At 38.7% G+C, this 27,590-nt stretch overlaps 1 long non-coding RNA gene across 2 annotated transcripts; it reads right to left on the bottom strand.

Moving 5' to 3' along the window:
- Positions 1 to 364: 364 nt before the first annotated feature.
- Positions 365 to 26,769, bottom strand: LOC134292521 (uncharacterized). Of its 2 annotated transcripts, XR_009999764.1 has the most exons (4): positions 26,550 to 26,769; positions 19,047 to 19,141; positions 15,600 to 15,708; positions 365 to 1,165 (listed from the first exon to the last, which is right to left on the bottom strand). It is a non-coding gene; the product is annotated as an uncharacterized LOC134292521 (long non-coding RNA). The 2 variants fall into 2 exon arrangements; XR_009999763.1 differs by lacking the exon at positions 15,600 to 15,708 and having other exon boundaries at positions 26,550 to 26,751.
- Between the last annotated feature and the right edge of the window lie 821 nt (positions 26,770 to 27,590).

Genomic DNA, 27,590 nt, shown 5'->3' with positions numbered 1-27,590 from the left:
TTCTGCACCAGCCATTGCCCAGTCTGGAACCTAAAGTGTACTGTATGTTCCCTATTGCACAACCATTTGCAATTAGGAATACTTGCAACTTTGAGTGTTAAGGACTGCATTTAGTCGCACTTAGAGAGAAGCTCAAATGGTTCCATAATCTTCCATGAGTGGTAGAACCACTTCCCAAACATGTTTTGGGAGTTTTGTAGGACAGAAGAAGCCTAATTGCTAATAACTTTATCACCCAGTATTGCAATTAGTCTTCCATCTTTTAGGTCCTGTTTCAGCAGCCAAACATTTAATTTTGATTGCAGGTGGCAATAGTTCTTCACAAGATCCCACCTGTGTTACTTGTAGAAAATGCACATTGAGAGCCAGCCTAAGTCAATGTTCATGAAAGCACTAGGACTCTGGTCTTTGAGGATGTCACCACCTTTAACTTCAAAAGGCAGTGTTCAAAGACAAGAAATGCTCATGGAAGTAGTTTTTTCTCCCCTTAGGCACTTTGTTGTTGACCCTGAACACAGCATCCAATTAAAGACCCTTCTCTCAAAGTCCAGGGAATGGTGGTGGTCCTATTGATGTTACACCTGTTTGAACCTGTGGGAGCAAAGGATGGCATACATCTATTGAAATCCTCATTTGCGATTGACCCTACATTACATTCAAGTCACTTTAAACCTCTAACTTGGCTGCAGAGCCAGGGAGAAAGAACAACATTTTCCCTTCTGTCAACATTTTGATTGGTTTGATAATGAAACTAAGTAAATACCCCCATCGAAAGGATTTGAAATCCAATTTATTTTGTTTTGTGACCACAAATATTTTCATTGTTGTTGCTAAAAACAATTAACATCATAAAGACAAACAAGGTCAAAGAAAGCATATAAATGCATACGCTGTAACATCCCTCACAAGAAAAAATAGTTTTTGTAGTAGTGAGGAAAGGAATGGTGATACATTGCAGACATAATAAAACTGAATTGTGAATACACTCAGAATGATGTACTGAGTTAATGCTCAGTTGCAGGTACGTGCCATTCAGACTCAGATGTTGGTACAAATGCATGGGGTTGTAATGCATGTCAAGATCAGTGGCTACGATTGTAGGCAGCTCCCTGGCATCTCATCCACAGTTATCTCTGATGCTGTGATGTACATGCCAACTGGACTCCTGCATGTGGAAGGATGAAACAGAAACAGAGAGAGAATGAGCTCTTTTTCTCAGCATTCCAGTAGGCCAGATGCCATCAAGAGCTTGCCACTTTGCCAATTCCACGTTGTTCTCTATAAATAAATCACAATCCATAAAACCATCTTGCCAAGAATACACAATTAGCCCTTTTCTTTAACTCAAGATATTCATGGAAGCTTAAGATTCCACTAAATGTGATGTGGCAGATACATAAAGTGTCTCCAAATTTATTTATTTTTAAACTTTCTTTTAGTTTCACAGTAATGTGAATTGGACAGAGAAATGAAAACAGAGGGGTGTAACAAATTCTGGTGGAGATACTTCAGAGCTTTACAAATTGTCCTCTATAAATGACTTTCCCTCATGTTAGATAAAGCACCTATAGTTCTCATATCTTACTATACCTGACTGCGAAAGTATTTTTTGGACGAGTGAACAGTAATGTTGATCTGAAAAACATCACACAGGGCAGCGATGTGGAAATACGAGGGCTATCCACAAAGTAGGTTACGTTTTGGATTTTAAAAAGGACAAAGTATAGGAGAAATCATTTACCATATGCAGCTGAAAGACATATCCCAAAACTACAATCTCATGTAATCCCCATTGAAATGTAGGCACGTCTCATATAGATAAATGAGTTTGAAAAGTATTGCTCCAGTAAATTCCCCGCTTGTGTCCTCAGCCCTTCCCCCTTCTCCCTTCCTGCAGCGTAGCCAAAACACCGCGCTGCCAGCCACACCCCCATTGTTGGAAACAGAGGAGAGAGGCGGCAAATTTACTGGGGCAGACCTTTTCAAACTCATTTATCTATATGAGACGTGCCTAGATTTCAGTGGGGATTACCTGAGATTGTAATATTGGGATGTGTCTTTCAGCTGCATATGGTAAATGTCCTTTTTAAAATCCAAAACATAACCTACATTGTGGATAGCCCTCATACTATGGCCATCTCCAGATGTTGTTGTACTTCAATCCCATCAATCCCATCTACCTGGCCAACAGGTCCCTTTATAAGATTAACATTCTGCAAAAAATTCAGAGGAGGTGAGAAGGTCCTCAGCCTTAAAGCAAAGGATTATCCTTCCTCCCTCCCACCTCTCAATCTCTTCAAGAAACTTTGGAAACATCCAGTACATACCCATCTACTGCTGCCTGAAGCATCAGTCTCTTCGCCTATAACTTGCCCCACATCTGTCTGCTCCACTTTGGTCATATCAAAAGATAGGTGGAAGGAACAGCAGAACAGCTTTCTATTTTAGTGTGGTTTCATTTGCCATGAAAGCAATAAATGTGGAAGTAAGGAGCCACATTTTTCCTGATCTATTGGTAACAGTGCTTGGTGCAAAAAAATCCTGGAGTCTGTTCTCACAGGGCATGGGAGAGGGTGGAGGAGCTCCAACAGTAAAGCTGCACTGATGGTGGCAGGGAGTTCTATTGACATAGCATATGGACTTCTTCAGCACATTCAGTATCATACTTCTTTTTAGTAACACCGTTGTATCAATTTGCTGATAGGTAGTTCTATGATCGTACTTTGCACATCCCTGTAGCCCCACTTTCCTATACATCCTTGTAACCCCACTTTCTTGCACGACTGTGGTTCTTTAGTCTTTATTGTTTTTTTATTGTATGATGATGATGATGATGATGATGATGATGATGATATTCTGAAATTCCTTTTTCAAAAGGGGGGGGGGGGGCAATGATATGTCCAAAATACAATGAAAGCAGCCACCTTGAGGATAGTGAGACAGAGGGAGACTGGAAGAGAATGCCACCCATGCTGTAAAGTTATTGCTGGCATGCCAGTACAGAAGTAGAAAGGACTCATCACACCAAGGTAGATGATAGAAATTTTGCAGGATTGGGAGCAATTGATGGGTTTTACCCATTATTAGCTAGGGACAAGAGAGTCATGGGAGGGAGGCAAACTGGCAGCAGGATGCACACAGTGACATGAAGTGTTTGGCTGCAATGCTAGTTTGCCTTGTGTGATAAAGTCCTGTGACACCTATCAAAAATTATCAACTATAGGATGGTAGTTCTGAAGTTTTTCATATTTGGTGACTTAAAAAATCAATTTGCACAAAAAAACATATCGTTTTCCCACTCAAAACAACATTTTTTTGTGCAGGAAGCTATTTTTATACAGTCAGAATGGCTAGCAGAGGCCAGCGATGATGCCGACAGGGACATTCTGTTAAAAAAAGTAATATTTAACAAGCTCTGTCTGATTTTTCCTTCTTTATAATGAAAGTACAATTCATCAGCCCATGGCCCACAGGAGGAGTCATCATATATTCAGATTTCTTGAATTTTAAACAAGAGGGAATGTCACTTTTTTTTCTACTGAGCTTCCTTTTGACATTGGAATTACTGGCATCACATTTTCTGCTTCTTCTTAAATTTCTGTAGATAATCTAGGCAGAAGAAGATATCTTGCCTTTGCTTCAAAAGCAGAGGTCAGCCATGGCTCCCTCTCTTTTCAGCCTAGCTAGTAAATTAGAGTGGAGCCCCCAATAGTGCAGCACATTAAAACACTGAGCTGCTGAACTTGCAGACCAAAAGGTCACAAGTTCAAATCCAGAGAGCAGAGTGAGCACCTGCTGTTAGCTCCAGCTTCTGCTAACCTAGCAGTTTGAAAACATGCAAATCAATAGGTACTGCTCCGGGAGGAAGGTAACGGCACTCCATGCAGTCATGCCGGCCACATGACCTTGGAGGTGTCTATGGACAATGCCATCTCTTCGGCTTAGAAATGGAGATGAGCACTAACTTCCAGAGTTGAACATGACTGGACTTAACGTCAGGGGAAACCTTTACCTTTACCTTAGTAAGTTAGAATGTGACAGCCTTAGCTTTCTATTGAAAAATATTACTCTTAATAAAGTTTAGCTTCCTTAAATAATGAGATAGACTCAGGACCTCATCAGATGTAGGATCCCCCAATTTCTACACACTTTAAAAACCCATCATGGGACACTAAACTACTTCCGGCCATTCTCCGTGAGACTCCATCTTTCAAATGTGTTTAAAGTATGTAGAAATGGAGTTGGATAGCAAATATATTCAAAGCTCCTAATTAGCATAGAAATGGGTAAAGGCACTTATTTAAACATAGGATGAGAATGGCCAGATGTCTCCTGACATCAAAGAGTGAGCGTTCTGTGAGCGGTCTCGAAATCAGCCTTGATGCTCATTTTCTTGCCAGTAATCCACTTGCAAGAAACATTTATGGTAATCTTTAAAAAATAATTTATTCTTTATGAATTGTGCAGCTTTGATATTATTATTATTATTATTATTATTATTATTATTAGGTTAGGTCAACTTCTAATCTTCTAACTTCTATCAATAGTTGACGTAATTTCTTCATTTCAAAGTTTCTTGAAGGTATTCTTCAAAAAGTGACCAGTTCGTTTCTCTCATAGGTATCCCGGTAGCTTTTTTAATCAAAAAAGTCAATCTGTCCATATTTTTAATCTCCATTAACTTCTCCAACCACAGTTCTTTAGTAGGGTTTTCCCTACCTTTCCAATTTCTCTCTAGTACTATTCTAGCTGCAGTTACAACATAAGTATAGATTTTCTCCTTATTATCTTTTTCTTTCTGTGATATCGTGTCTCCCCCTTCTTTAAAATTATATAATCCTAATAAATAATATTCTGGTCTACAATCAAATTCTATTTTTCAAATTTTTTTGCATTCCATGTGGATTGTTCTCCAATACTTTTTAATTACTTTACAATTCCACCACATGTGGAAATATGATCCAACCTGATCTCTGCAAAGCCAGCATTTATTATCTCTATACTTATACATAAATCCTAATTTTTTGGGTGTCATATACCACCTGTGTATTGTTTTTAGCCAATTTTCCTTTAAATCTGTGGAGTAGCATAATTTAATCTTTTTATTCTATATAATATTCCATTCATCTATAGTTATCGGTCTGCCCACATTCCTAGACCATTTTATCATTGAATCTTTAATAATTTCCATTGTATTTCAATAGGAAGTGTGGGCCTGCTTTTGGTTGATGAGGTTGAATTAGGATTATGGTAGTTGTATGCCTCCAAGTCGTTTCAGACTTATGAAACCCAGACTTAGAGCATCCAGCCCGCAGATCTTAGGGAGACTCCTGCTATAGTTAGTCAGATTTATCCAAGTGATTTTATTACTGAAGCAATTGAAGCCAATTGAAAGTGAGAGCAAACTGAGCAATCTAAATTCGTTTTGTTCGATGCTTAGACCATAGGTCTTTCACATATAAGGCAAACAAATAAATACATGAAAAACAAATTATTAAATAAATATAAAAAGTAAAATTCGCCCCGGTGGCGAAGTGTGTTAAAGCACTGAGCTGCTGAACTTGCAGACTGAAAGGTCCCAGGTTCAAATCCCGGGAGCGGAGTGAGCGCCCACTGTCAGCTCTAGCTTCTGCCAACCTAGCCGTTCAAAAACATGCCAATGTGAATAGATCAATAGGTACTGCTCCGACGGGAAGGTAAGGGAGCTCCATGAAGTCATGCCAGCCACATGACCTTGGAGGTGTCTACGGACAATGCCGGCTCTTCGGCTTAGAAATGGAAATGAGCACCAACCCCCAGAGTCAGACATGACTGGACTTAACGTCAAGGGAAACCTTTACCTTTTTTTACACAATTAAAATCCTATGTAAATCATTAAAATCCTACATATCTCAAAGGAGAGATACACCATTAAAATACAGTATTATTAAAACTTAAGCAGGGAACACCTTGGATATAAGCAGTCACTATTAGTTAAAAGCATCCCCAGCACAGTCAACTGCAATTTCAGAAATCAGTCTTACCTGAATTTTCTGTGCTGCCAGGGCAAAAAGAGACACCTTGTGAGTGACCACAGGGTTAGTGTCAGCCAAAAGATAGAAAATATTTTCTGACACAGTATTGTTTTGAAGGTGATAAAGAATAGGCCCCAGGATTTTAGTTCTTGGCTCAGAATACAGAGGGCAGGAAAACAAATAGCGGGGCAAATCTTCAATTTCTGGGCTCCCACAAACACATAAATGAAGAGCCAGAGGGTGCCCATGTATCTACCATCAATCACCGCTGTGGGCATACTTTGAAAACGAAGGGCTGTGAAGGCTTGCCTAAGTTTTGGAAATGTGAGCCTAGTCAGGTAGATCGCCCTATCATGGTCAAGTTTGTGCAGTCTGAATCAGTGGGAAAATTTGGAATTATTAATAGCCTGCCTATCCTGGTGTACACTTTGATTAAAAATATATTCATGGAGCTTCTCCCTTAAGTTCAAGATAGCAAGCATATCTCTTTATTTAGGGCAATCTAAATAAATAAACAAACATATCTGCAAGGAATATGGCTAAACTGCTTAGAGAGTTTTATTCCACAACACAATCCAATTCTTTTTGTTACAGAATCTTGAGTAATGTCACTGCTCCTAGAAGTTTATTACAATCCATAGTTGAGCAGGCAACTCCACTATGGTAGGAAGTTTAGATCAGGAATGACTGTCAGGTGGACATAATGTTACAGCATGAAGAACTTATCATTATAGATAGAACAGTGTTCTGTGTGAAGAATCTAAAATGTAATAAACTCGTTGCCCACTGTGTTTTTGGGAATCAGAAATTGCTATTTCCAGGATTTGTGAGACCATCAAGTGGAGTTCCAGAAAGTAGGAGAGAAAAAGAAGGCATATTGAGAAGAACCGTGCTCTTCCAAACTGTGGATATTAGCATTTGTTTTTCAGCATTTTACTCCCAGCCACAGCCTTATAGTCTTCGTTTTGCACAAGCCCTTGTCCTGCTCTCTCAAATTGGAACATGCCCACTTTTTCCAAATACTACTTGTGTTGTCGGTTGGTGTGTTTTTATGATGTTTTTACTTTTCCGGTTTTAAATTGTTTAATTACATTGTTTATTTGTTATATGTTTTGTGTTTTACATTGTAATTTTTGTTCATACTGGGCTTGGTCCTTATGTAAGCTGCCCCGAGTCCCTTTGGGGAGATGGTGGCATATTATAAGGTTGTTGTTGTTGTTGTTGTTGTTGTTGTTGTTGTTGTTGTTATTGATGAGGCAATTGAGGAGGCAATGGACAGAATGCATCCAGCATTAACATCTTCTGTAGCTACTATGTCTTAACATAATACAGATCCCTGTGGGCTTGAGCCTTTGGGGATGAGGTAGAACATAGTTTCATGGGCATAAAACAGTCATGTCAGACCACAACCATTTTCCTGATATTTAATGTTCCAAAATATCTCATTCACTGCAGGAAGACAGCCTAGGTTTCTGTGTCAAAAGGACATTGCAGAAAATCTTTCTTCTTATCATGAAAAATCTACTGAAATCAATTAGATCTGACCTAGCAAATAATGAAGTCAATCTGTACATATAATTTTACATAAGTGAGGTAATCCAAATGTGTTCTTTCTGAACAGACATACAGATAATGATTTAATCAGTTTTGTCTCCCTAACTGGGAATGTTTCCATTAGGGTCTCCAAATTCCTTTTAATAATGATTGACTCTACAGTCAATAAGCAGTGCACTCATATAGTTTTGGTGTTAGCGAATACAGAAAGTATGTTCCCCAAATATTTGGGGGCAAGGTGTGAAGATGAACTTTGGAGTTCCCCTTCTGATTATTACAGATGGAATGCATTTTCCAACAAGGTGCCACTATGCCAGGGATACAAGGAGATAGGTTGTTTACCTGGAAAAGTTCCTTTCCTCCATATCAGTTTCTTATTCTAAGATGGCATTCAATGCTATTCTTTAAGGTTTAAATATTATCTTTTTTTGGCACTAGTACACTTCGGCCTAATATCTGTTTTGATATTATTTATTCATATCTTGTTTATCACCTCATATTTTACTTTAAAGATTTTGTATACAACTGTCAGATTCAAAGTGATAATGAAAACAAGAAATTCAAAAGCCAGTGAGTTCGTGAGATCTTTCAGAACAAAAGGCTAGATATATAAAGGTATATACACACAATATAAAAAAGCCCTGGATAAATCCAAAAGTCTTCTTCATTTGTTGCATTCAGAGTTAAACATATGAATTCAATGAGATATCTAAATATGACCTTCTGGCTCATAAACATGCATGAAAATAGTCTCAAGAGCATCTCTTCTCTGAGCCACTTTGGGTGCATCTATACTGTAGACTTAATGCAGTTTGACACCACTATAACTGCCATGGCTCAATACTATAGAATTATAGGAGTTACAGTTCTACAAGGTCTTTAACCTTCTCTGTCAAAAAAGGTTAGTGCCTCAATAAACTACAACTCCTGTGATTCCATTGAACTGGGCTATAGCAGTTAAATTAGTGTGAAACTGCATTAATTCTGCAATGTAAGTGTACCCTTTGCCTCTGGAAGTTAGTAGTATGTAAACTAGGGAAAGGAAGTCTTATGCTATGGCACCTCTAAATGTCTAACCCTCTAGTACAGAGTTTTCCAAACTGTGTGTCATGACACTTTAGTGTGTCGCCTGCAGTGTGTAAGTGTGTCACATGAATATAATGACAGACCTCTATGTAAAGTAGGCAAAAAAAGTATATATTTTTTAAAAATATAAATGAAAGGTTTTCATGAGATACGGTTTAAAAGCAAATGCTTTTGAACCATATCTCATGAAAACCTTTCATTGATATTTAATAAAAATGGGTGTCTTAAACTTACACCTGTTGATAAACTCTACAAGCTAGCTAGCATTGTTCTCCCCCCTCCCCCCCCCCCGATGGGCGATGGGAAATAGCTGCTAACTGTGAGAGCAATAAGGTTGAACACTGTGAAAGCCATCCACTGCATGGCTATCCGCCTCCTCCCAGTAGACTCAAATCAAGGAAAAGCTTCATAAGGACCACCACTCCTCTTAACGTTCCCCCAGGAACAGGAAGAGTACCCCTCTGGGCAGCTAAACCAGGAAATCCCAATTAGATGCCTCCCCCCCCCCCCGGGTCTGCCTCCAGGGACAAACCAAGAATGGGCAACTTGGAAGTCCCTGAACAGACTCAGAAGTGGAGTTGGCAGATCAAAAGACAACCTGGCAAAATGGCACTACCTAGAAGAATCCTCCACCTTGTGTGACTATGGAGCAGACCAGACAACTCCGCATCTGTATGCTTGTCCTGCCTCATGCACAGAGGAAGAATTGTTTGAGGCTACAAACAGTGCGGTCACTGTTGCCCAATTCTGATCAAAAGATATTTAGCCACTTGTGCTCCTTCTATTTTTAACAATTTTATACTAATGTATGCAATGCTTTTGATACAAAATAAATAAAATAAGATAAGGTATGTTTTATCATTGTTATTACAATTATGTATGTGTTTGTATCTCTTATAAAAAGAGTTGGTTTAAACCTCCAGTTTGCTAAGAAAAGTGAATGACTGTGTCGTGAAATGATACATATCTAAAATATGTGCCACCAACATGAAATGTTTGGAAAGCTCTGCTCTAGTAGATTGGCTGCTATGGTTTGAACATGGTCTTGAGCCTCACCACTAGAGAAAAGATAGACAAAACTATGAGGTTTATTAAGGATGGATCTACCCAAGAGAATACAGCCTGAGTTGTAGGTGCTCATACAGTGCTTAGGCAGACCAAAGAAGGATGTGTTCTGTATCAAGACTAGTAGATTGCAGATTTTTTAAAATGACAATTGTTGGCTTTGCGCTGTAGAATTAATGCGGTTCAACACCACCTTAACTGCTATAGCTCCATGCTATGGAATCCTGGGATGTGCAGTTCAGTATGGGATCAGAGGAGGCTATAGACCTTGTAAAACTACAACTCTCATGATTCCATACCATACAACATTGGTAGTTAATGTGGTTTCAAACTATAGTGTAGATAGATACACATTATAATTTATTTTATTTACTTTTGTGAAAAATACAGATTTATTCTTTAAAATCTGAAAAATTCTAAATGTAAAAAATTGTAATAATATTTGGTAACTAATTTGAAATGCCTCAGAGCTATAACTACAACTGCATCTAATTACTTTTTAAACTAACCTTCTAACTTCTGCTGGAGTTTTGGGAAGGAGGGGGAAACAATGGAATGCTATTTGTATTCCCTCAAGTAATGAAGAAATTCCAAGTTTGTTGGCTGTTTTTCTAGCACATGATTTGATATAGAAACAGAAATATCCTTAAATGTACTCCAGCTAAGAATGGTTTTGTATTTCCTAGCACATTTCCGTGCATTCCTCAGTTCTGCTTATAAACCTACATGGCAGGGTATATAAATAAATGATTCTCGAGGGAGAATTCTCTAGGGCTGACATTTTTCTTGTTCAAGCCCAGAATCGAGATGACTCTCCAAGGGGCATGAGAGCTATGTCGCCTAAAGAAATTAAACCATAGTTCTTTACATGCCAGGGAACAAAACCAGCAATTTTATTCCTCCAATGCAATATACACACTTTAGCAGTTTAATAGTTTGCTCTTGAATATTTTTAAACATGGATTAACAATGCTTATTGTGATTTCCCTGACTATCTCTTCTGGAGCATAGAAGGTTATGAAAATGTTTTTGCTGTTTTTTCTCACATAAACTGTGACAAAAGAATTGACAATGATGCAATGATGTCACATCATTGCTGCTCATTTCACTATAAACTCTATTGGTCCACAAAGAAGGTTTTAGCATTAAGGACTTTATTTCAAGAGGCAGGCAAACTAGCACTGCAGCTGAACCATCACCTTGAATCTCCTTCGAGAGGTAAAGTGGGGTATTTATTATTATTATTATTATTATTATTATTATTATTATTATTATTATTTTGACCATCAGTAGCTCCTCTTCCTGCAATGTTTCCACCACCTGCTTTGGTGTACTAGGTCCCTTCTACTTCTATGTTGGCATACAGGCAGTAAAGTGGCATCAATTATCTTTCTTTTTTTCCCCTTCCCTTCCCCTTCACTATTCCAAAGGAGCCCCTGGTGGCACAGTGGGTTAAACTCTTGTGCCAGCAGGACTGATGGCTTGAACGTTGGGCTGCTGACCTGAAGGTTGCCGGTTCGAATCCAACCTGGAGAGAGCTCGGATGAGCTTCTTCTATCAGCTCCAGCCCCCCATGCAGGGACATGAGAGAAGTCTTCTCACAACGATGGTAAAAAAAAGAATCAAAACATCCTGGCATCCTCTTGGCAACGTCCTTGCAGATGGCCAATTCTCTCACACCAGAATCGGCTTGCAGTTTCTCAAGTTGCTCCTGATATACACACACAAAACTATTCCAAAGCTAGCTGTTTACCATAATATTTTATATTTATACTTGCTTTCTTGTTTTTAAATGCTGGAATTGTGCTAAAATAAAATAATGATTAAAAATTAAGTAATATCAGTAGTGCGGAAAAGCAGGCTTATGAAGTTGAGCAGAAGTACAATAGTGAGATGACTAATTGACAAATTGATATTTATTTATCGTGTCAGAAGTGAACCGAGGGTACATGTTGTAATGTATTTGAAAACACAAACGCAAACAAAGTTAAAAACAACCAGAAGCGACAAATTGGTGCAAATATGCTGATGAAGAGAAGTGTGGTATTGAAGCTGCTCAACACAGTATGTAGTTGCTATCAATTGTAATGCAGTAGTGGAATTGTGAGTTCTTGTGATAAAGGCCTATGTCAAGATGTCAAAAAAGGTATCTGTGTGTTTGTGTCAAAATTGATCCAACCAAGTTTTCATAATACTCCAGTCAGCATGTTCAAGTCACCTCTCCTTACATATTGTGGAAACTCTCCCTATCTAAAAATAGCTTTCCCAGGCTCTTAATTTTAATAGCAACTAGCTTTGTTTCACTTTTCCTTATAGTGTTTCCTCACTGAAGTTTGTGCTCTCCTGACATTTCTACCCTGCCTTTCTTTACCTCAAAGGGAACTTTATTCCCCTGTCTCTAGGACCCATCAACCCATTTTTTTCAATATAGCAATTATCTCAAGATAATTATGTGACCCCTCTTTTGCCTTCTTTTAATGCATTCATTTTAAGATCTACAGTAGATATTTCTCTTCCCACTATGATCCTCAGCATCATTGTTGATGATGCTTTAAGAATTCAAGTTTTGCAAATTCTGGAACACAGCAAGTTGTGCAACATCTCAGTGTGTGGATCACTGCTTAGTTTCCCAATCACTCGCTGAATATTCTGATGTCATGAAACATTCCAAAGATTGCTGCTGACTTACTTTTAAAAGGTACTCTGTGAAGGAAGAAAGCTTGCAACAAGAAAGGAGGGAAGGAGGGAAGGAAGGAGAGAAAGGGGCAGGGAAAGGAAAAAGGAAAGGGAAAGAAAGAAATGAAAGGGAAAAGGAAAAGGGGAAAGGAAAGGAAAGGAAAGGAAAGGGAGAGGGGAATGGGGAGGAGAGGGGAAGGACAAAACAGAAAAGAAAGGAAAGATAATATTTTAAAGATGAAGCAAAGAAAAAATCACAAGGCCTTTGTTATGATTTCCCTCTTTACTTTGGGGGTTAGGCCAGAATGTTCCCAACTTTGGCAAAATCCACAAATCAAAATGAAAGGAGACTAGTCCAGATTTTAAAATGTCTATTTTGAGAGAAAATACTCCCTGCCATGTGCGTTTTGAGGGCAAAAATGTTTCAAATGCATATTTTGAGAGAAAATAAATATAAAACTCTGTTTAATAAACACATATTTTAGCATGAATTATCAAGTGGATCTTTTTCAAATGGAAAAAGAGTGGAATTGATTTGTGGGCAAAAATATGTGAAAGCAACGTAGACTGGAAATAAACCCATTCCTGGTTGTTGGGAATTTTGAAACATTGAAACATAATATTGAAAACTTTATGAAATCACTCCATTTCATGGGATTTAGTAAATGAGGTCAAACATCTTTATCATAGAGAGAGATCTTTTCCTATCTTTATGAATGCTCTGTTTCTGGCTGTTCCTTTGGGGCTTAATTTATCTTCATACTGGAATAATTTGTGCTTGGGTAATTATTTCTCATTTATAAACAGCCTTTGAATTGACTGATAGATTGATTTCCCAGACTATCCTTCAGAAGTAGAAGATATAGTGATGTAAATGTTCTAGAGACCACTGTTGCCTTGACTTCTCACAGAGAAGCTTTCTTTCTGCCATTTCAGGTGCTTGAATCACTCCGGCAGTTTTTTCTGTTCTCTAAAGCCTGTTTCAAAAAGGTCTTTGAAGGGGAATGCATCTCTAATTAAGTGGTTCACCAACTTTAGTCCTCGAGATGTTTTGGACTTCAATTCCCAGAAGCCACACTAACTTGACTAACAGTCAGGAATTCTGGGAATTGAAGTCCAAAACATCTGGAGGACCAAAGTTTGATAACCACTGCTCTAAACCAAATTGAGCCTGGAGAAACCAGCACAGAGCTAGAAATGATTTTGAGGGCTACAGTCTGCAATTTTCACCAATTTAGATCCATCTCTGTGGTTACATTACTTTGACATGCGATCTTGCTGTACGGATAAATGGGCATAAGTCAAATTAAAGCTAAGGGTCTACAATTTTTAAGGAGTTGATATCACTCAGTGTGAATAGTATATCTTTTGCTAAGAGAAGGACCCAAGTTCAGAGTTGAGCATCTTGTGTGTAAAAGATAAGGTAGCATATGTCTGGGACAGAAGACTGCCTAAAATGCTAAAGAATAGAAGATGAAAGGGTCTGCCAGTCTAGATAGTACTTGGCTGGTTGGGCCAACCAGTAGAAATCTGGTTGGAAGTACCAACTAGATCTTATATCAATTATAAACAATAAATCAACACTTATCTAAATCCCATGGTTCAATGTGTCTGTTCTAACTGGGCTTAGTAATTGGATTTAGGCTATGCTTCCAACTATTGTCAGCCAGCTCTCTGTGTTATTCTGTCAACAAATGCCACATGGATTGTGTTCAACAGGGGTTTTCAGCATTCAGGAAACACAATATTCAACTATTTATCTAGTATTCCAAATATTCTTTCAATCCCTAATTCCTGAAATTGTATTCAAGTCAAAAAATTGAGGATAAACTATTTACTGTTTTTCAAGAAATATTTTGTATTATCAGAAAGAAGTATTCCTTTAACAGTCCTACCCCCACCCCTGGATTTCCTTATAAAATTATGAATTCACTATTCGTTGAGGTCATCATCATTTGCCCTCATCATATTTTTGACTTTAACTTAATTTGCCCTTATTTGTCACATGACCTCTCACCATTCACTTTGTTGTAGTTCTGCTGGTTGGTGCTAGTTGGCATAATCCTGGCAGATGTATTGTTCTTGTACATTTAAGCAATGACACTATATAGCACCCAGAGCCGTTAAGAAGAAATTTAAAAATTCTATGGCTGCATCTATATCTACACAAAGAATCCAGAGTAATATGTTCCAGAACTGCATGGATGCAGTATGGAAGCATACCTGGAACCTTAACGTTTCCATACAGATGGATGGGCTGAAAGTACATTGGATCTACCATTGCCACTGTTTGACTAGCCATAAGCTTTTCCCAGAAAGAGCCTTGCTGGTGACATTGCTTCTGATGCAGACACAAGAAGGTGCCCAGACATGTGATCAGCAGAAGTGACACCAGCAGCAAGGCTCTGCTGAGGAGCGGCATCTAGCTAGCAACATAGCAGAGGATCTCTTGGATATGTGGACAATGGGTTGGTCCAGATCTACCTATCCATACCTCAAAACCCAAAAATTCTGGTTTCCCTTCTTCTGGATGAATGATTTGAAGCACTGATTCTGCTGCAAAAACTGCCATACATCCTGAGGACTCCCCTAGCAGTTGTAAGATGTGTCTGCTTTATTTGGCCCATATAGACACAGCCTAAAATGCCCCCATAACATTTATTAGAGAAATAAATAGAATATTAGATGTATAACTTTCACATTTATAATATCTTATTTCAATTTATAAATGTTGAAGCTTCAGTAAAGTCTTATCAACTACTGACTAATTTGCACATGTTTGAATATGTTTTCTATTGGACCTCCAGCAGAAGAACCTTAGCAAAGTTGTGGTCAGACTTCACAGCCTTTATTCACTCCATTGAATGAGAACATAGAGTCTCCCTAATCACTATCTGGTAAATTGCTGATAATCTGTGTGCTTTCCCCCCAGATTTAATATACCTTATTTGATCCTGCCCAACCAGGACATGGACTGGGATATGAAGCAGAATAGCTACATCTATGAGATGTCTCCCCATGTCTGATCCTAGGTCTGGAATGGTTTGCTCAGCTAGCAAGAGACCCAAATGGTTCTGGAATCCCCCACCTTGCCCCATTTGCCTCCTGTAGGATTTTCACAGTTCCACATTTTTGTACACAGTTCTAATCCCTTCTCCCCATTGCTTGAGATCAATAACAAATGCATTACAGTTCAGCTCTCACCATCTGTCCTGAGAGAAGTTTTGTAGCCCTCTGTCTACTTTTTTTGTCATCATTGTGAAGATTTCACTTGACAGACAATCTACATAAAAAGGAGATTAAAAGAGCTTTCCTGAAATGAAACAAAAGAGACCAAATTAATAACAAGGCTGATTTAATCCTAAACACATTGGAGCTTTGCATAATCTATCATTTAACAGGTGCATAATTTAACCTGATTCAACAACATTTCATAGCTACACAAAGACCAAGTGAAATGAATCCTTCATAAGCTGACACATTACTCAGGATCAAGTCCAACTGAACTCAATTAGACTTCCGTCCCTATTCTGTATACTTAGGATTTCAGGTTTTGGTGAATTTCTATGAATTCAAGTTTTGGAAATTCAGATTATTCTGGTTTTAGAGAATAACAAATAACAAATTCCAGAAGATCAATGTTATCATTTTATCAAAGCAATAAAACACATTGTAGTTCAATGTGCATGCATTTTCATGCACAACAACAGTTTACTTCAAAAGAATCATAAAGTGAAAACAAACAAGCAAGTAGTAGATGCAAATATACAGAAGTCAAAGAGCAGTGGAAGATTAAACAAATTTTTATACAATGAAAACTGGATAATTCAGTAACAAATCACAGCTTCTGCATCAGTGGGATGGTAAATCTGTTCTGAGTTTTCATCTGGACTTCAAGAGAGTTTCCCAAGAAACTCATGTCCGATCCAAGAGTTTGGATAAATAATTTAAAGTTCAAAATAAACCGCTTACATTAAAATCATGGGCTACTCTGAATACTACTATCATCCAGACTAATTAGAAGATTTTGAGCAGCTACTGGTTTGGTTTTTGTTTGTTTGTTTACTTTTTCTTTATTGTTTTGACAGCCTAAACTGGAAGAGAGGGATAGCTACATTATTATGGTTTTATATTGTATGATTTTTAGCTTTATTTTTTAAACCACCCAGAATGCTTAGGCTAGTTAGCAGCACAGAAATATATAAACCTAAATAGGAGAAAACCTCATCCAGAAGACATTTGTAGCTCCATCTCAAGCATTGTGAAACACAGTCTGAATTGTTTATGACTTCCAAATCTTGCTACTTGCTTTGGAACCCCTTCACTTGAGCCTAGCCTACAACCAGAAAAGAAAGTGCCAAATATTTTCACTTTTCAAAAAGCCAATTCCTTTACATAGGTGCTTTTATGATCCAACTTTTAAAATGCACTTGGCTTCGCTTCTGAGCAAAGAATGTTTCCAGAATTATTATTTTTTTGTGAATCATGAAAGGCAACTGAATTCTATTTCACCCATTCATGAGAGAGACAAGAAGAGCAGATAAGGGCAAGCTGAATGGGAATTCACAAAGATTAAATTCTTCAAGCATTCTTTGTTGTGACTTCAGCTTGTTCTCTTGATTGCACTGAAACATGTCTACACACCCACAACCTTAATGGGATCACAGATGGTGTCCAGCCACTCATCCTAATAGCAGACAGACAAATGGATTGAACTCTGTACTGCATTCCAAAGTGTTCAAAACCACATCCAGCAGTCTTAGAATGGGCATGTGTAAGCCTGGCTACACCTTACATTTTCCATGTGAAATATTGCCAAGCATAGAAAGCCCCTTCTGGTGTTGTTTTCTGATTTCAGATGAGGTGATGGTTCACAAGCAAAAACATAATTTTCTCCTGGAATTAGCTTGAGATGACCCATCTGTTTCTAGAATCAGATCAAGTAAGCTCATCAAATAGTTTTTATCTGAAAGCTGTACAACCCCCCACCCCAATTTTCATGTAAAGCACTATTAAAAACAATATAACAATATAGTATAAATACAGCATAAAACAACATAGAACAACATAAAAACATATCAGTGACTTAAAACCTAGGGATAAGTGCAATATGTGCAGGGGTGAGCTTGTGCGGGACTCTGAGCGAGGCTCGGGGATAATATAGTAATGATCAGGGAGAGGCAGGGAGAAGTCTTATTAAAATATTAACAACCAACAAGGATGAGGGACAAGGATAAAGTGCCATGATTGTAAACAAGTTGGGTATCTAAATGGACTATTCATTCAAAAGCACATTGGAACAACCATGATTTAAGGTCCTTACGAAAGGCAGACAGGGAAGGTGCCAGTCTGATCTCCCTGGGGAGGGAATTCCAGAGCAAGGGGCCACCACCGAGAAGGCCCTCTCCCTCGTCCCCTCCAACTGCGCCTGAGATGGAGGTGAGAGAAGGGCCTCCCTGGAAGATCTCAGATAATGACATAGCAGTCCAAATAAAACACAATTAAAACTGCAGAATAGGGAACCTTCTGCCACAGATGGAGTATTGCAGGACTGGAACCTATTGTCACATTTTCTCCTGCCAATACTGAGGGACAAGAGAATCATGGGGGCAGAGAGAGAGCAGACTGGTAGGGAGATCATGAAATAGGAACCACAGCAAAGGTCCAGCTGCAATGCCAGTTTGCCTGCCTCTTACCATAAAATCTTAAGTCTCTTCACATGACTTCAGATCTAACCCTATGTGTTCAAGCTAATTGGAATAGATAAATCAAATCATAATTGTTGATTTATCCAGTTCCTGTTGATGCATTACATCTATTCTAAATGGGGCTAACAATCAGAGTAAGGCCCCTAAAATGAATGATTTAGGAGTAATAATTAAGCATTACTTGATAAACTAGAAGGAAAAATTTCTAGATGTTACATTCCTTTCTGAAAGACAATACTGTTGTACCTTTGTTATCAGTGAAAGCACTTGCCTCTAATGCCTGTGGAGAAATGAATCTGCCCCAAGCTTTAATCTGAACTTGAAAGGAGATATTCGATGTATTCATCTTATTTAGGTGTAAACTCCAACACTTTGAATAGCTCCTTCAAAGTTAAGACTAAAACCCAGAGTAAACTCATTTACTCATTGACATCAGAGCTATCACCACTGCCACCCCATAATGTTTAAGAGATAATCTCATTATGTATACATTATTCTCATGTTCTAGTTTCATGAGAACTTTAAATGGGCATCACAGTTTTATGGATGGTGGTCCGTCTTATTGATGCATACCCCACCTTTTGATCAGAGGGTCACTAAAGTAGTTTACAATAATAGATTACAATTATATAAGAGAAACAAATAAAGCCTCCAATTAGACACCCTATAATTCAGCAGCCCTCAATCTCCTGACCAACAGATGGTCTCTGTGTGTGTTTGCTTACAGTTTAGGAGTCCAAAGCCAACTCCTCATTGGAATAGATTGTTCTTGGAATACCTCAGGCTTACTTCCATCCCTCCTTGATTTGTGCCCTTCTCCCTCTCTCTTCAGATAATGTGCCACATTTAGCCTCATGCAACATTTCAGAAGCTGGTTTCCACTTGTTTCCACCCCTCACAAAGTTAACCCTGCAGTTGCAGCCCTTGGGCCCCTATCACTCACCTTTTCCTTTTGCCCTCAGAATCCTTCCTTCACTCTGGTATTCATGATCCGGCTGTGTTGATCAGTGAGATGAAGCCAGTTCTCTCTTTCAAATCCTATAGGACAAAAGTGTGCTAACTGCCAAGGAAGCATTTGGAAAGTCTGCTTTTTTCAGGGACCTTATGTAAGCAAAGTTGTTCTTCCTCCTTCCTCTTCTCTTTTCTGTGCTAGGTGTCTGGCAGTGGTGAAGTAGCCTTTGAGGAGACTCAGGGGGCACTGGATGTGTGACTAACACCCTTTCCTTCAATACTACATTCTCTATGTATATACAAATACAGGTATTCCAAAATCTGAGAGAATCCAAATGCTGAAAAACATCTGGTGTGGGCAATGGTCATACAGCCCAGAAAACTCACAGCAACCCAGTGATTCCAGCCATGAAAGCCTTCACCAACCTATATTGGTAAAAATTATTGACTTAAAGCTGAAATGGAAAATCCCCCCAGCTCCATTTTTACCCCAGGCATCTCCCTACTGAGGTGGGAAACTCACCTGGGGAAGCATGAACAAGAAAGGGGAAAAGTGCCCTATGCATCACAACACTTCCCGGCTAGCACATTTCAGACATCTCTGATCATTCCATCAACAAGCACAGCATTCCTACTACTCATAGGAGACCTTCAGCTGTATTTTGTATTTCAGTCATTGAGTGTACTTCCCAGATATAGTATAACCCCCAGCCCCTAATATCCTTGGGGCATATACCTAAGGTTTCACTTACCTATGTCTTCCCCCACCTCAAAAATTATCTCTAGGTATTTTCAACATCCTCCAGTGTGGTTCTATGGCATGCTCACACTGGACCCTGTTATTTCAATAGGGTTAACATCATCTGTAATTTCATGTTTCGCGGTCTAGGAAAATATCCCCCTAGATATACAGATTGCACTGTAATTATGGGCATAGTGTTAAATAAAAATTTCAGAAGCAAATCAAAGTCAACAAATTTGGCTGTATTTCATTAATTAATTTCTTTTGGAATTATTTGAACAAAGTACCATAGTATATAATATAATAAAATAGTAACTTGGCCTAATTGAAAAATGATTGCACATCACACAGCTGCCAACACTGATCTAATATTATAATGTCCAAATTTTGCCCAGTTCTGCTCAAAACAAGCTCAGCTTCAATTTGATCATCACTGGTAATCAAATTTGTTCCATACTGCTTGTGCTTCAGGATGTAATTTTTTTGTTGTAACAAAAACCTGCTTTGGCATTTGTATCCATTCTTTCTGTTCAGATTTTTTTTAAAAAACAATACATATTTTGTAGCATTTTTCTTTTCAAGTGGCATCATAAACCTTAGCATCATGAAGCCGTATTGGCTTCATTATGTTCTGGTTAGAATTTTGATCCCTTAATTTTGAGTTTGGTTAGCTTGTAGACTGAAAGAAAAAAAATCTATTTTTTAGGTTAATGGTTAATGGTTTTAGGTTAATGGTTAATTGCTGATCATAACTACATGCTAAAATAGACAATTATGTGAGTGTCATTGTTTCAGAGGTTCTACTCTAGTTGGAATAGATTGATACCAATATGTACCGGGCTATAAAAGTGAAGTTCGTCATTTCTAACCTCTGTTTGGCTTGCATATTTAGCATGCTTCAGCCATGTAAAACAAAAATTCTGCTCCAATTTTATAAAGTTTCCATGCTGATGAGAAGCAAAGATGAGGGAACTGTGGATATTATTCATATTTGAGGATTTGCCAAAGAAAATAAATACAGCTCAACTGCATCTATTTGCATGGCCTGGGAGACATCCAAGGCATTTGAATAATCAAAAACCGGGAATGCTGTTTATGTAGGGTTCTACTGACAAGAGGCTACTATGGCACCATTACAGGTCTTTCTTTCCATTGCAATGGTCAAAGGCTGATTCTCTTACATGTCCATCCAATCTTTTTTCCTTCTTTGTAACCTTACTATGAAAGAAGCAAAGGATGTTGCAACTTGAAACTAAAAATTTGTCACCCACAGACTCCAATCTTGACTGTAATTCTCTTAATAATATGAAATCATAACTGAATTGAAAAAAATCTTAAATTATGAAAAAACTTTGCGTATAACTTGTGCTAATTGATATTTTGTGTGTATTGCTCTGAAAAGAAGGGAAGATTATCAAATGTCTCTGTGGTATTTCAATTTATCCCTTCCACTTTTACCTTATTTTGAGGGTTCCGTTTGAGGTACAGGATGTATTTCTATACTGAGAAGAAAATCCAGACTCAATACAAATCCACGGTTGTCTGTCTCCATGATCCAAAGGGACTTTTGATGGGAATTCCAGGTTTTCTTGACTTAGGACTTTATCTCATAGGTTTAGGGCCCCATGTCATGTGTGTCAGAAATGGAGCGCCGTGGAAGTCCCACGAAAATGATCATATTATATCAGAGCACTTCCAGTGGGAATCCGCTGTTTCTGTAGCTCATGGAAAAAGAGCCCTAAACCTATCATCAGGCATCAGATGTTACCCAACAGAGAAAAGTAGGAGAAAGTGGAGGAAAGACAGGTATCAATGCAGTAAAGATGTGGGATGGCTATTTCAGTCCACTTCTCCTGTCGACAGACACCATCACCATCACTCTTCCCCTGCGCTGATCAGCACAAGGGAAGAAGATGGCTTGTCCTTGTATTGCCCCTGTTCCTCCTCACTGGCCACTCCATTCTATCATCTGGCAGTTGTGGAAGCTTCTTCTGATGGTTCTCAACCTGTGGGTCCCCAGATGTTTTGGCCTACAACTCCCAGAAATCCCAGCCAATTTACCAGCTGTTAGGATTTCTGAGAGCTGAAGGCCAAAACATCTGGAGACCCACAGGTTGAGAACCAATTCCTCAGGTGCTCCATTCTGACATTAACAGATGTGACCAAAAATAGCCAGGTTCTCATAGCAAACTCTGGGCACTTCTAGACAAACCCCAAATCAGTTTATCGGCAGCCCAGTAATTTTTAAAATGTTTAAGGCTAGTTTGGGGGGCTTCGAGAGAGAGGGTGGATGCCATCTTGCACTTTTGGGCTCCAAGTGTGAGATGGCTGTGGGGACTGACCCCAGGGTAGTGAGTCCCCACAGTCCCAATACCCATTAGACCCAGGCCTTTCAGGAAGGCCTGGGACTAATGGAGTATTTAATTAATTCGGAATAACCGTGGTTATTCTGAATTAATTCGATTTTACCCGAGGCCTTGTTTGGACATCTCTGGCAGGAGCTACATTTTGGGGCCTGCCTGGGAGGGTCCTTCATAAAATAAGGTAGTGGTCAGTGTGTCCGAGTTTGTCTGGACACCTGCCCACATATACTTGGGAAAAACCTGCTTGATGATGTAGCCTGGGATCCAACTGAAATGAACTTAATTCTAACCTCAGTTCAGGAAAGAAAGCATTGCATGCCAATGTTGTGGGAGAAGTATTCTATAATTGTAATAAGAGGGAATTAATTATTAATCTTTTAAAAAATCAATTCTTCATGAGCCATTAAAGAGGAACTTCAGAAAACTACATGGACAATACATCCAGCCACAGATCTGTGAGTATAGGGATAGGAATTAGTATTGTGGTGTTTATCACAGGCCCACATTGTCATATACATCGTAACATTTTTTTAAAAAAAACAGTAATTGTGCTTTACAATCTTTGTGTTGAATATAAGTTCTGCAACTGAACAAACATTCAAATATGTAATTGAATGTATATCTCTATGCATCAATACATGCATTCTTGCACACTCATTGGCATCTGCCTCTGTATGCAAAATGACACCAGAAGCAGAACCCTGTACAAGCTTGACCGAAAAGCACACATTTTCATTGAACAAGAAAAGGTCCATTCTTCTTCTGCTGGGAAACTTACAGCTGTATAAGACAGCGTAACTATCCCCTTCCAACAAAAAGTTAAATGGAAACATGGGGGACCCATGGGTGTCCTGGAGGTTTAGGGTCCAAACAAGGATTGGGTCCTCATATGACCCATGACTTGCATGTCCCCATCCCGGTTTTGCATCCCATCTATGCTGCTATTTAATGTAGTTCCAAACTGCATTATATGGCAGTGTAGATTTTTTTTTTTTCGTGTCAGGAGCAACCGAAGTTGCTTCTGGAGTGAGAGAATTGGCCATCTGCAAGGACGTTGCCCAGGGGACGCCCGGATGTTTTGATGTTTTTACCATCCTTGTGGGAGGCTTCTCTCATGTCCAGTGTAGATGGGGCCAAAGAACCACCTTCGGCCAGCTTTGTTCAGATGGTTCCAACTATTTCATTACCTTGAATTTAGAAGCCAAATATGATCTGCCCTCTTTAGGTGTCATCTTTATTTGCTGGAAAAACTCTTGAGCAGAAGGGACAGGAAACAAAAGCAGAATGAGAGCTGCGGGTATAAATAAACTGCCATCTTTGAGAATTTAAACAGAGATACACAGTTCACCTTTGGCCTCTCCTCTTCTAAGAAGGTGGCTGAGCCCGACAGCAAATGGAGACAAATTCACAAGGAGAACAAGCCCAACCATCAATTCCACTACTCTTAAATCATTACAAAATGTCTCTGGTCAGAAATAATTAATGGATTATCCCCCAGAGATAGTTAAATGGATCACTCCAAACATAAGCAGCATCAAAGATTATATAAGTGATGAAAGAGGTACAGTATCTTGGAAAATATGTGTGGGACTTTTTACTCAAGGTTTAGATGTGTTGTACATCTGCAGTTACATTCTGCTTTCTTGCTGACAACCATATCACAAGCCAGTTATTAGTGTATGTTTCTTTTTCTGGGCTGACTATTTCCACTATAGGCAAGGCCAGCGAGCAGCCAGAGCAGACATGAGAATATTCCTATGGGAAACTCTGTTCCACAGCTGGGTCCAAGCATGGACTATGATTCATGGTTTTGATCCTTGCTTTCTTTGGGGGGGGGGGTGGCTATGAAACAATCAACCTTTAAGCAAAATCATACCCAGAAGGTTTTATGAAGCACTGACTCTCTTCTCAGACACTTTTGAAGTAAAGGAACAACATCTTGAAGAAATTGTTCTGGCAACATTTGTATATACCTTCTCACCCAGTCCACAGTAACAATACTTAGAAAAACAAATGCAAAAGAACATGAATAAAGTTTTAACGGGGGGAAATAGGCATACGAAGTGCATATGTGTACAGGATTGTATTAGTGCAGTTATCATTTAGAGATGCCATACAATTGACCCACTGCATCCACACATTCTGCATTCATGGATTCCAACATCCACTGCTTGAAAATGTTTGACAACACTTTACCATAACTCAAATGGTATGAAATCCTGGGATCTGTAGTTTGGTGAGGCAGCAGCACTCTTTGACAAAGGCTAAAATCCTTGCAAAATGCCTATAATTCCATACCATTGAGCCATTGTAGTCAAAGTGATGTCAAACTGCATTCATTCTACAGTGTAGACCAGTGGTTCTCACCTGTAGGTCCCCAGGTATTTTGGTCTACAATTCCCAGAAATCCCAGCCAGTTTAACAGTTGTTAGGATTTCTGGGAGTTGAAGGCCAAAACATGTGGGGACCCACAGGTGTAGATGCACCTTTTCTGGAACTGCATTTCTTTGAAGGAGAACATGGCATTGTCATTCTTCCCAACTCTTCGATTAGGGGAAATTAGAATATATATATTTTTAGTAGGAGGCAGTTTGGAGCACTTTTACATCATCAACAGATATGTTTGAAACTAAGGTTCAGGACAGGGTATGCAATGGCAACTTTACTTTTCCTGCTAGAAAGCTGGATAGCACAGAATAGTTGTCTCCTCTATTCGTAGTACAATCTAGAAAACTGCAGAATGTATTACTTTCAGTATCTTTGTCTTAATATCCAAGTCCACTTGGGGAGATAGGACGGGATATAAATAAAGTTTTATATTATTTTTATATTAATGTGGATTATCTGCTTTGATAATCTGGATTATTTGGCAGTGTAGAAGGGGCCTAAATTATAGCTCTATTATTCCACTTTTACTGGTGTAGCAACAACCAATGGGATCCTGGAATTGGGGTTGGCATTGTTGTTTTTGTTATGTGCCTTCAAGTTGTTTCTAACTTATAGTGACTTTAAGATGAATCTATCATGTTGAAACCTCTTGTGAAGAAATCTTGACAAGAAAACCCTATGGTAGGGTCACTATAAGTTGGAAGTGAGTTGAATGCACAGGACAGTAAATAGCATAAATACCAAAGTCACCCTGGGAGGAAAGTCAATTTAAAAATCAGTGAAAATATAGAATTCATGTTCTGAAATTTTACTTTATAAGTGGTTTAAAAGAAAGTTGTTAAAAAGAAGGGTTGAAGGTTTTCTATGGTTGTTAACAATTCTCTAGAGATTGTAGACTAAAAAGTACCTTCCTATTCCTTCAATTAACAAGCATTTTAAAAGTGAAGAGGGAGGGAAGTATGGGAAATGTTGCTAAGTAACGTCACAGTTCTAACATATAGGAAAGCTATGAACAGAGCTTTCAGGGGTCTCTCTCTCACACACACCTCATCCTCTCAAACCCATGCTGTGATTTCCAAGAATGTCCACATGATTGAAGTTTATGATCTGTTTCCAAAATAAGGGATCGTGTGCCTTTGTCTCAACATTCTAAAACAAATGTTTAAATTCAACTGGATTCTATTTGGGCGCAGCTGGAGTTTGCATGGATCAGCTTACTGAATCAGGTCCTGGATTTCTTTAAACACTAATACATTTCAGGGTTGTTGTATGTCTTTCGGGCTGTGTGGCCATGTTCCAGAAGCATTCCAGAATGCTTCTGGAACATGGCCACACAGCCCGAAAGACATACAACAACCCTGTGATCCCGGCCATGAAAGCCTTCGACAACACTACTACATTTCAGTCAATATTTAGCCAAACTTGACCCCAATTTACAATCAGTCAGGAAGTTTAAAGAGCATATATTCATACCTGAAATCTCCACAAAGCCATTCTTCTCACATGGATAGATGTATGGCTTTTTGCAAACAAATTGTATGGAAGAATGATATACTGCATATTATTTATAAGCCCGGAACATAGGTTGAGCATTCCTTATCCCAAATTTTGAAATTCGAAACATGCCAAAATCTGAAATTGTCTACATGAGTGGCTGAGATAACAACACTTTTGCTTTCTGCTCATTCAGTGTACACTAACTTTGCTTCTTGAACATAATTATTCAAAATATTGTGTTTAAAATTACTCTCAGGATATGTGCATAAAGTGAAAATTAAAAATCCAGTGTTTTGACTTGGGATCCATCTCCTAGATATCTCATTATGTAAATACATTTTAATGCAGGTATTCCAGAATTTGGGGAAAATATCTAAAAGTCCTTTATATAAGGGACACAGCCCATCCAACCTGGACTGTGTTGACTGGGAATCATGAGCACCATATTTCAGGAGTTTTGTTACTATACAACAACAATAAATCATTCTCAGCATGATATACTCACTAATACTAAGGATTTCAAGGTGAATTCTGATTTTCTCAGACTTTGTTCTGTTCATTGGATCATGTGGTCTTGAAAATGGTAGTTGTGAAGCTTACCAGTGTTAATAGGTCCCTTAATATAACAGATGCCTCCATTGTCAATTTACATGGCCATACAGCATCACAAAGGGAAGGTGTGAGAAGACCATTATGATACCACCTCTCCACAATGTAGAGGCAGTAAGGCTAAGCCAATGGGTTTGGGAGATGGGATCCATTCCTGTATCTACCATAAAAGCTCCCTCATATTAAGTCTGAACTGTTAGGGGAAGGATGATGGGTAGCAGAGTGTATTCCAAAAACATCATCCCAGTCTCACCTCCTTCTCCAGACTGTCTTCCCATGTGGATAAACAGCACTGGTCAAAACACTCCAGCAGACGAAGGTTCGGTTGAAAATCCAACGGTTATTAGCTTTATTTACATAACTATATACAAATAGAGCAATTCAGTCCTTCCTCCATGAGTGCTCACTCCGAAGCAACTCACTCACACACACTGAAGAAACTCCTCTGCATTCCACAGGACAAGAAGTAAGTCCCGGTCAAAACAAACTTGACCCCATTGGTCCTGTGATACGTCAATCATAGCAGACTCTCATTAACTCCATAACTGCTGAAATGCCTTGCCGAAAACTAACACAGAAGGCATTTCTAACAACCCAGATTGATTTTAACATTTCACAATACACAATACCCTGACATGAACTCCATCCCTTACCTGGTTTCTCTAACAAAGAGCACAAGAGAAGCTAAACAAGAGACAGTACAAGGTACAACTTTGAGGACATCTGAAATTGATCTCTGTGTGTGTGGGTTTGTGCATACTGATAAAACAAAGAAAATAATGAAAAGATGAATGATCTGAAAGTTTAAATATCTCATACATGTATTTCTTGTTTTGTCTCCGTCCATGTACCTATTATTGATATTCCTTTTGTTACCTTTGATACTAACTGCTTGAAATCAATATCAAAATCCATCTTATGGGAAAATAAAATATTT

The sequence above is a fragment of the Anolis carolinensis genome, chromosome 1, assembly GCF_035594765.1.
Source record: "Anolis carolinensis isolate JA03-04 chromosome 1, rAnoCar3.1.pri, whole genome shotgun sequence".
Taxonomy (NCBI): domain Eukaryota; kingdom Metazoa; phylum Chordata; class Lepidosauria; order Squamata; family Dactyloidae; genus Anolis; species Anolis carolinensis.
Note: the sequence above shows the minus strand (reverse complement) of the source record. Positions and strands in the feature narration are given on the sequence as shown.